Genomic DNA, 12,165 nt, shown 5'->3' with positions numbered 1-12,165 from the left:
CAGTATTCCAGTTATATTGTGGCATGTCAGCTTAATGTGGGAGGAAAGCCCGAAGTGATGCAGGTTTCAGACGTTTACCACTTCGGTGAAACCCACGAGCATGGGTATGGTGCTGACAAACCTAGCAATATGATCGGGGGGAACTAGGATACGAACCCACAATCATAGGTTTCTGGCGTGCCCAAGGGACGCAACTCTGCACAGCAAATCGCGGCGTCTTAGACGACTGGGCCACCCGTGCCCCGAATGTAATAGACAAGTTTGTTCCTTCCTTCTGTTGATAGCAATGAGGATAATGGTGGGAATGTTTCCTCAGTCACATGTTTTCCTTCATGGCTCAGATTCACATATTGTTTGTTTGTGTAGCTATTGACTTCACTGATGTAATGACTTAGATAGAGCTGTGTATGAAGTATATTAATAAAAAAAATATCTTAAAGTAATTCAATATTTTATCCTTTTGATACTTTAAACATTAATTTTATCTGATCATCTTAATGGAAATAATGCAAAATTCTCAAGATAATTCAAAATATGATTCAATATTTTATAACATAATGATAACTAAAAAATAGAAAAAAATAATATCTAATATTCTTCATGTAACATTTGACACATTTAATATTTTAAATGATGATATTTGAAAATTATCTATAGAGCTACCCAGTACATATTTTAAGTTTTCAAAGTTTAACCTTGACATGGTATCTGACATGATCTTGTGAAGGTGGATCGGACAGGTTGGTAGCTTCATAGATGCCTCACCCACAGGATTTCCTTAATATGTTTTGAAAATGAGTCCGACTCTCCCCAGGGAAGTTCTCCCCAACTTTCAAATCGTAACTTTCTTCCCAGGCCTCACCTCCTTGATAACAGACCTTGAAGGTAACATATTTGGGCATGCATTCTGACATGAGTGGTTTATGATCAAAGTAATGGAGGGTGTATATTTGACGTGTTTCTAATGGAAATATATGTTTGATGGGGCTAGCTGATTGCAGTTGCCTGTTGCTAGACTTGTTATATATTCAAATGAATTCTTTCTTACCTTGTTCAAAGAAGCTTTCCTTTGCTTGGCCTTCAAATTACCTGTATGGAATGCTTTGCAATGCTGATAAAGCTATTTGAGAGACTTAATGCCCTTACAGGTGATAATAATGCTACGCCTTGACTAGCACAGAAGAGCCTCAGTTGATGTAGGCATGATGTGTTCCTTCTGAAAGTTCGCTTGTTTTGATTTTGTTTTTATTTTTGGAGAAGACTTGTTCTGTATGATTATTCTCACATGTTTTTTGTTTTTTCATTCATGATGATTATCTGTGTCCTCTGTGGGAAGAACGTCTGCTTGTTCTGTCTGTGGCTGTGTCTCATTATACTGTTCAAAGAAGCATTCCATCACTGAATGTTGTGCTCATCTAATTCTACATTTACATTGATCCAAAGAAATAAGAAAATGGCTAAAAGGAATGCATGTATTTGGTATTAGATTTTGAATGAACAATAAAAGTATTTTGAGATTATTTGGCAGTGTCGATACGAACATATAGCCCGCTGGTACTTGTGTTGTTGATGCAGATAGTTCTTTTAACACACAGCTGCATTCCCATATTTTGCTTCTTCAGGAGATGGAAGTATTCCGAGAAGCACACATTTGGCATGGTTATAGGTTGTATGTCATGGTGGTCTTATCTCTCCAATATTTTTTGTGGTAAATTATAAGCAAACACTTGATAAGCTTGATCTGGAAATATCAGAAACTGTTTTTGACTATACCCCTCGATCATAATTTTGTATTGCCAAAGAAACTGTTGTCAATTATTATTATTATTGTTATTATTATTATTATTATTATTATTATTATTATTATTATTATTGGCACTATTCATTCTTTCACATGAAAACATATTTGATGATCCATAAGTAAACCATTCGGCATGATCTCAATGATATTGATATTACAATTCTGGGACATAGATAGAGAAAATCTACATGTTATGGGGTGTTTTTAAATTTAGACAGACTTATCACCAGAATGTAGACAAGCCCCGGGCTGATCTGATGGGTTGGGGTTGATTCATGCTAGAGTTATCTGCCCCTGGGGGCAGGGCAGGTGATGACTTGGAGATCAGGTTGGCCATCAGGCAAGATCGAGCTTTGAGGTCACATTTGCTTGATGACTTTAAGTAGGCAGATATATTATTAGATGGAAACTCTTTATGCAGCAAAGAATGTTAATTACCATCACCATGTAGACACTGCTACGGGCTAGGTGGAGTGTTGAATGGAAAGAGAGACCCACATACCGGTAGTGTATCTAATGTCTGAGATTTGATTTCATTCACTTAACATAAAACTTATTTAAATTTATTTTTGATGTTTGACCTTTCCTTATAACAATACACCATGATTAGGATCTAAAACAGATAGCATGATAAAAAGTACCTCCTGGTTTGGAATTCAAATATTAATTTTTTTTTTTTAAAAACGATAAAGATAACATTGATATAGGGGGTGACATCAAGAAAGGAACACTAAGTTCTTTTAACTTTTAACATCAATTTAAATACAGAATGAAATATGTTTAAAACGTAACTATGTATTGTTGATATTCTAAAGATTTATGAGCGAGATTGTGAAATATTCAACAATTGCAAATGATTTCATGAGAAGTATGCATCTACTGTGATGACTCATACAATACTCGTGGCTGACGGGCAGTCCAAAGTCCAGCAGTGGGAGTACACGCAGGACACCATGGTAATGCGTTCCCACTTCAGATGGCAATGCTGATAAAGAGGAAAGCTTGCTCTGGTCAGGATCCTACCTGACACATTGATCCAACCACATGAAAACCCGATCTGGTTAGACCAAGATTCACATTACCCTTTTTCACTTGTCAGGCTTTTTATTGCTCCATTGTCTTTTGAAATGGTCAGATGGTCAGGAAGTATATTTGCTTAAGTGGTCAAATATGATAAAGCCATTGTGAGATGGGATAAGAAATAATCCTGATAAAGAGTGCATATTGGTAAAATCTTTTTCATGTACAAATCACCATTAATCTGAGTCAGCTGATCAAGAAGCGTGACAAAGGACTCCATATTTTATGGACCAATGTTTTAGTTATGTTTTCTCTGACGAGAGACTTCCTAGAGGCCAATAGCGGATGGAATGGATTTAATCTCATCTTGCTGTTTTCATCCAAGTTAGGGCTTCATTAATGATGATGAGAGGTTTTTCTCTCCTGAAAGTAATTCTGCCTTTTACGTTTTTTTGTGATGGTGTAACAAAGAAGTTAATGTGTTTGCTTGTCTTGACTAAGGCTTGGGTTTGTTCCTCACTGGTACAAATCTTGACCTTCCCTGCAGAGATAATGCTTGTTTATGTCTAATATCAAGCAATACACCCATTTCTGTGTGTGACAGTTGTCACAGGTTATGTCTGCTACAGTAACTATTTGTCATAGACCCCCATTATTTCTGCTTGCTGTAACAGGCGACTATGCTTGTCATAAGAGGCAATGAATGGGATTGGGTGGTCAGGCTCGCTGACTTGTTTGATGCATGTCATCGTATCCCAGTTGTGTGGATCGATGCTCATGATGTCATTTACTGGATCGTCTGGTCCAGACCCGATTATTTACAGACCGCAGTCATATAGCTGGAATATGTTGCGTGAAACAACAAACAAACAAACAAATGTTACAATATCAGTTGATGTTGCCATTGACAACAGAGTTTTTTTCTACCTCTGTCCCCCTTACTCCCCTATTTAGAATCAAGTATGTGTGGGGTGGGGATTTTGCAGGTAGGTGTACAAGATGGTGAAACTCTTCATGCACCTCCCCTGGCCAATGGTTCCATGTTTTATGGCAGGTGTGGATGGGTTGGCCAGACATTTTGTTTCATGTTAGGTGACCTGCTTGTATTGCAATACAGTCAAGTCTCGTTAATCCGACATTGTTGGTTGCACATGATTGTGTCGGATTAACGAGTATGTCGGATTAACGAAATTAATTGATTTGTGATCGAAAATCGGACGTCTTCACGATAGATAATAACCGTGTGTACCTTGTAATAAAATCATTAAAAAACGAAATATTAATATTGTTAAGTTGTTTATTCATTCATTCCTTAATTTATAATTAATGACAGAGCAAAAATAATAATAATTTTCCCATTTATACATAACAATAGAGACATTACTCACTGAATTTATCACATCAACGACACACAGTTCCTCGTGTAAATGCAAGTGCTACTGTCTTAACAACTTGCTTCATCTACTTAAAATAGTCTGTCAGTGTTTTCTGTTTCTAACCATGGTGAGTCGTATTTAAAACTGGCTTCATGCACATTAATCTGGCTTCAATTTGTAAACTACATTTGTATAGCTTTGTACATACAGGTTTGAATAGCTTTTCCTGTTAATTGTTAAGTTAATCTCTGCAGCCAGTGCGTGTCAAAACACTGGCTGTGTACTCGCGGGCAGATGACCACGGAGTACGCTGATCACTGTGTCGGATTAACGAGACTGATTAATGAGTGATTTCGGTAATTCGTTGCAAATTAGGTGTGTCGGAGTCGGAGTGCGAGAATGTCGGATTAACGGGACTAAATAGCGCTGAATCAATTGGTTCCCATCATTTGTGTCGGATAAAGTCGGATTAACGAGTGTCGGATTAACGAGACTTGACTGTATTTCTAAATGAACCCAACTCCAGTACCAAGAGTCCAACATGCACCATGACAAGAGCTTGTCATCAAGTTGTCCTCAGAATCGTGCCTTGTCATGGTTAACAGAACCATTCAGACACTGTCCTCTTCACTGATACTTGAGCACATGTGTTAAAAACGCTTTGACAGTTAGAGGGTCTCTTTAAGATGTTTCTTATCATTTGACCAACATAATAAGTATTATTTGAATAGGCATTTGCACTGTTGTTCCCAAGCCATCTGAAAAATGAGTTTGACAGCTTGTAAAACGTCTGCTTTGAAAACAATAGTATATGTGTGTTACTACAGATCTACTTTGTTCTTTCTATGATAAACTGAGGTCTCAGGAATCTATACTAAAGAGTTAAAGAATGATGGACTGTGTTGCGAATACAATTGACAATACTGTCTGTTTGCTAAAGTTTCAGTGGGGAGGCCTCCAACCCCTTGTTTGTGTCTTACTTCATAAAACATCAGCGTGTTGTTGTATCAGCTGAGTTGGACTTTGTCATATAAGTTACACAATTGACAATAAGACGGTAATGACTTGGGTTTTTGTAAAATGTAAGAAATTCTGGGAAGGAGTTATTTTTGTAAAACTTGTTTTTAATATGTCAAGGGTATTTTATCTACTACTCGGTTCTCAAATCTCAAACATTGTAATGGTTTTGAGTTGGAACACATTCATTTTCTCTGTTTAGAGTTATGTTTGGAAATTAACAAAGGTGATTGATGAAAGCAGATGACATGGAGAACAAATATTTTCTGTTTTTAATAATGATAAATAAACATATTGCACTAAAGAGCATATGTAAATTATGTAGCTATTCACACAGAAATCAGTGAGGCATATCCTGCCTCACCGGTGGCTGCTATCACAAACACCAGCAAAGGCAAGTCAATTGTTCACCTGAAGCTGAAAAAGCAAAATAGGAAAATGCATCAGCTGCCAATTTTGTCATGTAGGTGTCCAATTTGGAAATACCCTTCAAATGTCTACCATAAGACTGTTTGAAATATTTACGTCCAAAATACCAAACTTTAATAAATTAAGAAAAGATAGACATTTTATTTTTTTACTTGATAGTAAATAAATCTGTTATACCAAAAAAATTGCTTGATATATTGACTCAAATTTTGACCTCAGAAGATGTCTAAAAAAATATGATATTTAATAATCGTTATCACAAGCATGTGGTCAAAGCTATATTATTCTCATCTTTGTTATACTATAAACTCATATATCATTGTTGTCCTGACTAACTGTATAGTTAAGTTCATGTGAATAAGGATATTGTATCATGTTATAATTACATGATTCTGACTATCAAAACCGGACACTGCTGATCATGCTGATAACTGACCACCAAGGTATTTTTTGTGTACATATTATATATGTATACACCTTGATTATCTTTGTTACCTGATTTCTATGTAGGGAGAGGTATTCAAACAAGCGCTGTCTTATTTACCTATCCCAATTTTCAGTTGAAATAAAACTGTTTTAAACTATGTTTAAACAACAATTACATGACCATCGTCAGGGTTCAGTCGTTGGTTTAATAAAATGGAAACACAGCCTTATCTTCCCACCACAAATCATATAACCATTGTGTGGCTGCTTGTACTAGTCTGGATTGATGCCGATTTATAGTGCTAGCTCACGGAGATAGCATCCCACTTAGACACAGTATACCTGTCCTTGTTTTGGTCCTTAAATGCCGAGCGCCAGACAGGGTAAGAACAAGTGCCATTTTTAAACGTCTTTTGGTATGACACGGCCGGAGATCAAACCCCGGACCTTCCGCTCTCCGGGCGGATGCTCTACCACTAGATCACAGAGGCGGCCCCATTTGACTAGAATTATATTTACCTCCAGTGAAAGTGATAAGTATAAACCATTAATCTTCTGTCTGGCATCCATTTGAAAAATTGAATTCAGTTAATAAGGTTCAATAGAGAACTATGCTTTCTGATCAGGATTGGGATATGACCAAAATTGTATATTTCAACATACAAAATACTGTATTTTGTACAAGTTTGGGATCTGTATTCCTACTTAAAACTCATTGCACTTATTGCCAAGACTGGTTGTATGGAATAATAGTCAGTGCTGAATCTTGTGGTCTGCCAGGAATATCTGGCACTGGTCTTCAAAGATCCCAAGACAAAGGGTTTTATTTTTCTGGGGCAAGCTGGTATTGGGAGTGGGACACAGGTGAACTTGGTGTTATCTGTGGTCTAGACGCTAATGAGAGCCGTGATGGGTTCAGGTCAAAGGTCAATTGAGATTACGGTGGGGCTGAGACATTGTCTTGCCATAGTGCTGGTCGTTAAGAGGATTTGAGCTATTCTTGACTGGGAACTGTGTGAAGAGAATAATACATAGTTTGTGTGTTGAGGACGTTTTTGTCTTAGTTTGTCATCCGTATGGAACAATTGTCATTGTTCGGTTGTATACTGGAGTGTACAATTGTATCAGTCATGTTCCCGGCTGTATCCTGGAGAGCTTGATTTCAGAGGAGTTGAATAATAGGCAAAAAAAGGCAGCGAAGAAAGTCATCATTGTATTTAACACAGGATGATATTGTAGATATCCAAAACCTCCACTTCGAAGCGCATGTTAACATGAAATATGGCCAAAATGTGTGGGTAGAAATGAGCGTAAAATAAAATTGGTTCAGCATACATTTCTTGCTGGGTGTATGATTTCAGATACCAAAGGAGCGTTCTTGTCTGATTCATTGCTGAATGCTGGTGCAAATAGCTTTGACTAGTTCAACAGGCTATAGGTACATTTCTGGTGCAAATGGTTTTGCTAGTTCAACAGGCTGTAGGTACATTTATGGTGCAAATGGTTTTGCTAGTTCAACAGGCTGTAGGTACATTTATGGTGCAAATGGTTTTGCTAGTTCAACAGGCTGTAGGTACATTTATGGTGCAAATGGTTTTGCTAGTTCAACAGGCTATAGGTACATTTATGGTGCAAATGGTTTTGCTAGTTCAACAGGCTATAGGTACATTTATGGTGCAAACGGTTTTGTTAGTTCAACAAACTGTAGGTACATTTTCTGGTGCAAATGGTTTGACTAGTTCAACAGGCTGTAGGTACATTTCTGGTGCAAATGGATTTGGTTTTAGGATTTATCCACCAGTAAATTGTATGTGTGAAAAAGAAGGCATTTTACCAATTGGATTGTACAATTATTACACACATTGCAATGAACTCCAGTGTTTAAACATCTGTGCATCTTCCCGAGGCAAGGGAGTTAACTTACTGTAAAAGTCCAGTTTCCAACCTCACCAAACTAGGCTTGGCTCGATTGTAGCACCAACAGTGGCTCTTTATGTCACTGCTATGTCCTTCCTATGGACCAAACAGATTCCACCTCTCTGATCAAACAAAATGGCAGTGTCCAGTGAAGACGATCTGATCCATAATCAAAATCTATATTGTGATAAAACAGGTCTTACTTCGTGAAGTGCATCAAATCACATGAGCACCTTGATTAAAAAAAATAAAAGATTTGGAAAATACTTGTTGACCCTGAATTGGAGGTACACTTGCTTTGCAAATCCTGCAATTGACTGAAATCAGTACAGCAGTTGACAAACCAGATGCCGATTTCGTTACGCGATTTTGATTGGACTATGCATTGACTCGTTAGTCCAGCCAAAATAGAACTTCATAATTTCAGCCTAATTTGCCAAGGGTGGAAACTGGACTTTTATGGTCAGTTATAATTAACGCCCTTGCCTTGGGAAGATGTGCATTAAGTACCTTGCTCAAAAGCTGCACAATCTCAATGCATTTGACACAGGCTTCTTTGCATGAATTCCTAAGTCTGGTGAAAATGAAGCACTGTTTCAGAAGCTTTTGAGTTAACTTCCAATGAACTTGATGCTGCTTGTATTCTGAGGCGCATTGCTAAACAGAGCAGATATACCACCTTCGAAGTTGCACAATTGCAGCGCAAATACGGCATATCTGTGAATGAGCAATTGCAAGGTACATTACTCCCAAGATTGCACATTTCAGGTGGAAATGAGGCTGACAGGGTCAGGGCAAGGCCCTGGCCCTGGCCCTGGTGGAGCACAGGTTCACTATCAGACGGAATCTTGTGAATGGAGAAGATCCTCATCTGACAACGTTGCACATTCCCTGAGTAAATGAAGCATTTCTGTGAATGAAACAACACCCTGATCAGATTCGTCTCCATTGCATGAAGGAAAGGGCCAGAGCATTGGGCATATCTACAAATGTTGTGTGCCATAACGATAGAGATCACTGTTTTAAAGTTGTATCCAATTTCAGCTTCTAAGGTCAGGGTATGAAGAGGGTTGACTTCAGCGTGTTCTTAGATTGTTGGAGCGGGAAGTAGAGTGCCCTCTAGTGGCCTGCGTGAGAACTTCTTTGTACAGGTGACAAAAGCACTATTGTGCTACGCCCATATGTGCCAGTCTATACTGTATGATGTTCTGCACTCAACTGGAAAGCTATGCTGTATCCAATGAAGGGACAAAGGTGTACTTTATTCTGGCACATACTTACGTGTAATGCCTACCCATAGGGCACATTCCACGCCCGGAGGAAAGCATGACAAAGTATTTTCTGATGTTGCTTATCCACGTAGGATGACCAACAAAATCTCACCAATTTTTCGTCATTTTCAGTCAGCCTCCGAGGTGATGAAGAAAGGATGGCTGCTTTACAGATGGTTCAGAAGGAGCATATCGGGATAGATGGAGTATACTCACATGCATGAAGATGAAATCGATGACTCAGCCTTTTATCGGACAATGCAACGTCTATGCTTACCCAACTCACTTTGACAGGTAGGCTGTAAAGGGTTTAGCTATATATAGTTAGGTATGAATATGAAGCACCTGATAGGGAGAAAAAGAAGGTATATCTTGCAGGTGAGAATCTGTCGTGTTGATATCATGTTTGTTTTGATCGTCAGTGTCAATCATGGATTGATCTATTACATGTTAAAGTGTTCACTTTCGTGTGTGTCATGTTTGTAACGAGAGCTGTTGAAGAGGAACAAGTGCTTGTGTTGAGATACATTACAAAGGGAAACAGCTATGTTTGCTCTGGATTTGAGTTTAACATCCCCGTTGGAAGGAGTTAAGATTACAATTTGAAGAGTCAAAAAGATTATGTGTGTCCAACAAAAAGTGACATCAACGATGATCTTATTGAAGCCATCTTTTGAACAAAGTTGTAGTTTGTAATGTGTGACAGAACTAGTGATAGGTTGAACCTGGCTTAATACCGTTGGATGTCGGGGATCGAGTTATAATGGTATGTATGGACTTTTGTTGAAATATATGATGTGTTTGTTCAGTGATGATGATGAGGATGTTTGCAGCATTAAAAAAATCGATTTCGACTTGCACAAAATGAATGATGATGGTTTTTGCTCATTTTAGGAATATTTGACAATTTCTGAAATGTAAAATTCTGATGAGTACTATGGAAACAATGATAATGTTATAATGGAAGTATCATTTATTTGTCATAACCATAGTTCGTTATTGGCATTTCGACTGAATTTCCTCTCTAGTTGCATTTAATTTACCCACTTCAAATGCTATTGTCTGATCACTGTTTTACTCTAGTTAATTGAGGGTGTAAATTTTGGGTCAAGGTGTCAGTACTTTATCCATTTAATTACTTGATTCAATTGTTTATTGACGTTTTGAGGAGCCATGCATGGCTGCGGATGTTGTGGCTGATTGATGACACGTAAGCAGCAGAGATTAACATAAAGCATTGTCATTGACAGTGTCCACGTTGGACCACTAAGTGATTTCGCTATATCTGTTATTCGTTTTAAGTGTGTTTGTTAATGATAAAATATGCAGCCAATGGCGCATTATATCCATCAGTTCGTCAGGAGCATGTTCGTTATAAACATTGTTTACTGTAATTTGAAAGAAAGACAGCATCTTCGGTGGCAGCAAAAACTCGCTGAAAATTTGTCTCTGATCACGATACAGAAAAAACCCATAAACATTTGAAACAGAAATCAGGTTTTTAACTGCATACGCAGTACAAACCTTATCAACAGGAAAACATACTGACTTGAATAAATATTCAGTAAAAATGTGTTGATATACGAGGTCGCCAACATCGTAGGCATAACTGTTTTATAAATGGCACAAATGAAACATGCCTTTAATGTAAATACTGCCTGTCATTCACCAGTCGTGAGTCATCCTGTACGCTTGATAACATACAGGCCATGAATGAACCGTATCTGTAGGACCAACACTTAAAGCGCCTCTGTCAACTCCACGTTGGAAAATGTAAATTGAAGGGAAATGTCTTTTCATATCATAAATAAGTGCATCTGACAAGAACAACTTCTTAGTGCAGTGGGTTTAATGCAATATTGTGTTCGTTTAAGTTGTAGGCATTGAGGTTATACTTTTCAAAAAGGGTCCAAATATTAGTATTTGTTATGCGAAGAAAGGAGTGTGGTAAGTCCATTTTATCTGAAAAAATAATGTTGATAATGACATGATTGAGATCAGCCAGGTGTGAATGTATCTTGATGAATGATCTCAATTAATGTTGTTAGTGTTAATGGATGTGTGTCTATGAAAGGTAGTTCGGAGATCGGAGATCTGTAACCTGCGAGTGATGTATGCATGAAGGGTATCAGATTTCCCTTGTTGATAGTGGAGCTTAATGCACCTGTATGCAGTATGCTCCAAGAATACATAACCACAAGCTAGGCTAAATATATGCTCATGAATTATATATTTTAGGTCAGTGTAATGAAGGGTTTGTTTTTCCATATGCAACCAACCCACCTAAAAACACCTGAGTCAAACATTTTTATGACCCAGTCCTTGACCAAACATATTTGTAACTGACCTACTGACAGCGTTTGACAATTGGGGTTATGGAAATAACCAACAATAGTATCTAACTGTCATAACCTTTGAGCACTGAGTTACCGTTAGACCAACATATAGTCAATGAAATCTTTTTTACACAAAACATTTCTCTCCTGAAATTAAAACAACTAATTTTCCTGATGCTGATTTCTGTGGAATAGAGCTGGCTAGAGCTGGCTAGAGTTGACTAGGTTTACTCTTGTATATATAAAGCTAGATGGATTTTGTTTTCATGAAAAAAATATATTCCACAGTCATGGTGCAGGACTAAGTTTCAGTGAAATCCTTTAGTTAAGAAATTACCCCTTCATGATGATAATAGTTATGATTATTTATTTATACCACTCAAAAGAAGTTAAAGATCTCTAAATTCTTTCATATTACTATAGTTAATCTGTCATGGCATAATAGCTTCACAATAGTAATATGAAAGAATAGGGTGTTCTTTAATTTCTTTTGTGTAGTATGTAACAATTGTTCATCTAAACATAGATAAATTTGTTTCTTTGATGAAGTCAGTCATCAGATATTGTCATCA

General features: G+C 37.5%; 1 long non-coding RNA gene across 1 annotated transcript in view; it reads left to right on the top strand.

Annotated features, from left to right (window-relative positions):
• The window catches only part of LOC124137214, a 108,132-nt gene that overhangs the window by 9,954 nt on the left and 86,013 nt on the right, over positions 1-12,165 (top strand). Inside the window, exon 2 of the long non-coding RNA XR_006861497.2 lies at positions 9,390-9,551. This is a non-coding gene — a long non-coding RNA (uncharacterized LOC124137214). The remainder of the gene's footprint in view (positions 1-9,389; positions 9,552-12,165) is intronic.

The sequence above is a fragment of the Haliotis rufescens genome, unplaced genomic scaffold (genome assembly GCF_023055435.1).
Source record: "Haliotis rufescens isolate VD_foot unplaced genomic scaffold, xgHalRufe1.0.p SCAF_11, whole genome shotgun sequence".
NCBI lineage: Eukaryota > Metazoa > Mollusca > Gastropoda > Lepetellida > Haliotidae > Haliotis > Haliotis rufescens.
Note: the sequence above shows the minus strand (reverse complement) of the source record. Positions and strands in the feature narration are given on the sequence as shown.